This window comes from Bidens hawaiensis, unplaced genomic scaffold (assembly GCF_021521415.1).
Source record: "Bidens hawaiensis isolate Kalapana, Puna unplaced genomic scaffold, B.hawaiensis_p1.1 tig00020455_1, whole genome shotgun sequence".
Classification (NCBI taxonomy): Eukaryota; Viridiplantae; Streptophyta; class Magnoliopsida; order Asterales; family Asteraceae; genus Bidens; species Bidens hawaiensis.
In genome coordinates this window covers 379,104-384,221 of record NW_027493126.1, presented here as the reverse complement: position 1 = coordinate 384,221, position 5,118 = coordinate 379,104, and the positions used below count along the sequence as shown (strand labels likewise).

The 5,118-nt window shown below is 35.1% G+C and overlaps 1 pseudogene; it reads right to left on the bottom strand.

The window, feature by feature from the left end:
• Positions 1-681: 681 nt before the first annotated feature.
• LOC143560839 (UDP-glycosyltransferase 90A1 pseudogene) lies at positions 682-2,206 on the bottom strand (annotated as a pseudogene).
• Between the last annotated feature and the right edge of the window lie 2,912 nt (positions 2,207-5,118).

The window sequence follows — 5,118 nt, the reverse complement described above, 5'->3', positions numbered from 1 at the left end:
CATGTTCGTAATTTGTTCATGATTTTTGACAAATGCTATAAAAAATTAATATATTTATGTTTTTTTAGGCCACTAGTAGTGGACAACAAAAAAGGGCGATAGGGGACGACAACACCGCCCCACCCCCCAGGCGAGAAGAGGGGCTAAAAGGGGCGGGGCGAGGGTTATTTGTCGCCGGCTATGTTTGGGAAAATATTATTATTTTATTGTTGTGTGTCTATGTGATATATGTGTGTATGTGTGTGTGAGCTAAAACACCATTACACTCTTAAAACAAAAACCCACCCTGCTGATTGGGCGCAACAGAACACAAAACGTCCCATTATATAGCCCCTTCACAACACATAGCCTTATAAAAGCAATTCAACATTTCATCAAATACTGAGTACCCGTTTCTCTACTTGAATTCTAGGTTTTTTTAAAGGAAATGATGTATACTTGAATATTCTACTATAAACATTGAATATTCAAGTGTATATTATCGTTCGTCCACACACCACGAGGTACACTTGAATATTCTAGTATAAACATAGGTGTACGTCAAATTGGATATTTCACAAATTAAATTTATAAGTTTCACCTTTTTGTTCACTTATTATTTAAATTTTCCTATTTTTATGCATTTTTTTTTCTGTAGATTGTAATATTTATTTAAGAAATAAAATAATTAGAAAAACTATGCTATGTTGATATTGACTTGGTTTGAAGCTCAACAATGAGCTCATTCAAAGTCCGCCATGACGAACCACCGTCTTCCACGACCTTTGCGGCGGCTTCACTGAGTTCCTTCGCCTTCTTCCTCATCTCCTTCGCTTTTACACCCTCCATCAACTCCATCACCTTCTTTTGTAACTCTTGCGTCACAAGTTTCCACCCTCACCCCAATTTTTATTTCTTCCACCACAAACTTTGCGTTTAGCGGCTGCTCCGCACCTAATGGCCATGCCAGAATTGGCACGGCCGCACATATACTCTCCAGCACGGAGTTCCACCCACAATGACTCATAAAACCCTTCACACTTTCATGCTCCAATATCTCCCTTTGATTTACCCATTCTTTAACCACAATCGCCTTATCCTTCACTCTCTCCTCGAACCCATCATCCAACCCGAAACTATTTTCGCTTCTCACTACCCACAAAAAGTTAGCTTCTGATTTTTCAAGCCTGAGCTTGATCCCTTCTATTTGCTCCTCAGATATTTCCGCTTGTGATCCAAACGCCACGTATAAAACCGAACTTCCAAGTTGAAGCTTTTTGTCAAGCCAAACCATCCATGATGGTTTCTTGTCTGACAAACTTCCATTCTGTCTTTGTCCTTGACCGAGACAGAATGGACCAACAGACCATGATTTCGGTCCTAGTTTTAAGTTCCAATACTCCACGTAGACAGGCTCAAGCTCGTAAAAGCTGTTGGTAAGTATTCCATAGCTATTTGTGGTCGCGAGTACTTGTTCCATCATCCATTTAGATAAAGGGCTATCAAGGCGGCGGTACTCCTTATATGCATCTTCAACCTCTCTTCTTAACCCTCATCCGTGGGAATTCTGGGACACTGACAACATCAGTATCGGTATCAGTACCAATATCGGTATTATTTCCATCAAAGAGGTGTGACTTGAGGGAAATAACTTGGGGCACAGTGATGGCAAAGTTGCTCATCCCATAGTAAACGAGCCGAGGTATATTAAACACATTTGCGGATTCTAGAATCCACCCAAAAAACCCGTCCGTGACCATGAACGTGACTGGGGTTTTAAGGTCCCGAATCGCTTGTTCAAAATGAAATTTCATGAATTTTGTGGAGGAGACAAAATTAAAAAAATAGGCTAAGGAGGGGAGTTTGTCTACGCTTTCGACGCCTGAAGGGACACCTGGGATGTTATTAGGGAATGGGAGGGTGACAATTGAGGTGGCAGTGTCGGATAGGGAGGCGGAGACGTATGGGAGGTTGGCGGGAGTGGTGAAGAGAGTGACGGTGGCGTTCGGGCGGCGAAGGAGGAGGCAGGCTAGTTGGAGGATTGGAATGGTGTGGCCTTTGGCCATGAATGGGAACAATACTACGTGAAGTGGTTGTGGAGGTGTTGAGGCCATGATTGTTGAAGTAAGAACAAAAGATCCTAGAACAAATATATGAATATTCAAAATCCTAGAAACAAATGTTTTGAAATTTATATTGTGATATTCAAATTAAGTGGCGGATATATGAGCATTGACATGCAATGCTACAATATATGCAATTAATTAAAGTAGCCTCACATATATGGAAAATATGTAACTTTTTTACTTGAAGCTTGGTGTTTGAAATTTTTTTTGGAGCCTGGTTTTGCACTTTTTACTTTTGGAAAAAGTTATAAGGTGTTTGGTACTGAAAAATTAAGTGGGAAAAACAAGATTTTTGATGTTGAAAGTTGCAAAAGTTCCATCATAATATTGTAATTTTTATAACTTTTGCCAAAAATAAAAGGAGCTCCAAAAATGAATCCCAAACACCCAAGTTATTCTCCTCATGTTAAATTTAGGGCGTGTTTTGGTAAACTTTTTAAACTTGTTTATTTGTTTATTTGATTTTTGAAAAACAAAAACATTTTTTAAAAGCTCAATTTTGAAGCTTTTGAATGAGCTTTACTAAACACCTTTTTACTTTTTAAAAGTCAAATAGACAAATAAGCAAAATTTAACAGTTCACCAAACACCCCCTCGGTAGGGATGTTTTTTGGGTTCGTTTTTCGGGCGGATTCTTTGAGTTTCAAAGTTTTAAATCTTGACCTGAAACCCAACCCAAATCTGTCACATGTTTTTTGGGTAATTTGGGTTCGGGTTATTTCGGGTTGGGTTATTCGGGTTTCGAGTATCGTAGAAAAAAAAAACACAAAACCATTTTTAAAAAAAAACTATAATGTTAAAATTAAAATAACATGTTTTTCTTTTATTATAACACAAATAATCAAATAATAAACTAACCTAACTTGATAAAACAATTCAAATGAAGAGTAAAACTAACACGAACAATAATCGTATTCAATCGGGCATGATTTGGTTGTTCGATTACGGTTGCTATTAATAATAAACGAAAAACAAAAATTAATAATAAGCAATCAATCCATAATAGTTAGAATGACAATAGTCGATTAGAGCCAGATTCAGATAAATTTAGTGGCTAAGACTTAGCCTATTAGACATATAAATATATTTAATTTCAAAACTATAAGTTTATTCGGGTGTTTCGGTTTGACCCAAATCTTATCAATCAAACCCGAGAGTCAACCCGAATTACTTCGGTTCAGGTTAGTCTTTTCTCGGGTTCGGGTTCTTCGAGTCGGGTTTTTTCGGGTTGGGTTTTGGGTAAAAGTGACAGCCCTACCCTTTAGGTAATACCACGTAAAGGAGAAGTTTGTAATGTGGTCTGGTGGCTCCGATCGTCTCTAGTTTTTTGCTCAGCAGTGTAATATATGCGTTTTTGACTAACATTTTTTAAACCGGTTTTTAAACCGAACTGGTTTAATCCAAACCGGTTTGAAATATGCAAAAACCAAACCTGTTCGTTTTGTTAAAAACCGGTTTTTTTACACCTCTAGTATTGGGCATTAATATGGGACGGGGTGGGCTTTATGTAACTTTAAATAACTGGGTTAATGAGATGGATAATGGATAACCTAACAATTTAATGAATATATATATAATGATTAGTAGATTGTTTTTGTTAATATAAAAGTGATTAGCATTTAGCTTACTTGTTTTTTTATAAATACAAATTTATAAAACAAAAGTTTGAATCTAATCTTAACATGGTTTAACCATGATGCATGGGCCTTCAGACTGAAGGTTTTCTCGGGAGAAGCTAGTGGGCTTGGGGTTATCCTGGTTAACCAGACTCTATATGAAGCTTAATTTTTGAATAAGGAATTACTAAAGGAATGCATTATTAATTCCTGAGACAAAGAAAAATAGGAGTTAAAAAAAATATTAGCCGTTCAAAAAGACGTTCTTGATTTTGATGTTCTTCAATGCAAACATATGGAACAATTTTCACTTTATTTACCATCATTTGTCACTAACACAAATGAATTTATTCCAAAATTTTATGCCATTTGAAAACATAGTATTTCACATGGAGTGTAACGTTTAATCGAATCCAAAGTTATTCAAAGCAACATCAACCAACCATTCAATTTTGACACATTTATAATGTTGAGAAACAATATGTTATCTACCCTAATATGCAAGTAAATAAATTAACCTAATTCATTTTAGGTATAATTTTGTGAATTTGTTTCTTTATAATATTTTGATGATTGTGGTGATAGACGTACGTATTTGTTTAAATGTTTAGAGATTACCGGGAAGATATTTGGACGATTAAGTCATTTTATGATACGAATTTGGCTCTTACACATGTGGTGATTCACATATAATAATGTTCTTTTGATGTTTTTAAAGTATATAATTTGATTTTTTTTATTGTCATTTGATGACACTTTGAAGGTACTAAGTTTCAGTTTTATCAAAATTTTATAAATTAATTAATCTAAAATATAAAAAAAAACAAAAATTTAGGAATTCGGTTCGCTTCGGTTTTTTCGGTTTTTATTACATGCAAAACAAAACGTTAGTTTAGTTTTTACAAAAACATAAAACAAAACTGTCGGTTTTGGTTTCGGCTTGGTTTTTCGGTTTCGGATCGGGTTTTGCACACCCCTATCTTTGGCTGTCATGTAGGAAAGAGATATATGAAATATTAATTAATGACTAAAAGTAAAAAAAGAGGGAGGGTGTGTGTGTGTGTGGGGGGGGGGGTGGCATTTTCGCTTAAATTAGTATATGTGCTTTGTATAATCGAGTCTGGTATCAACCAGTCCCATGTATATAATAAATGCAATAGCATAAATAGATCCTAGATTTCATACTTTCATACACATTATTTTAGGTATTATACACACTTATGTGTGTATATAATAAAAGCAAAATTTATTTTCTTTTTGTTCTTAAGGGTGTAACAAAAAAAATAGATTCTCATGTTGTGTGCATATAATGCAGCCACAATATTTTCATTTACTTATATATATATATATATTGTTATGATTACAAGTGAAAACAATTGTCACAACCTTTAAAAACC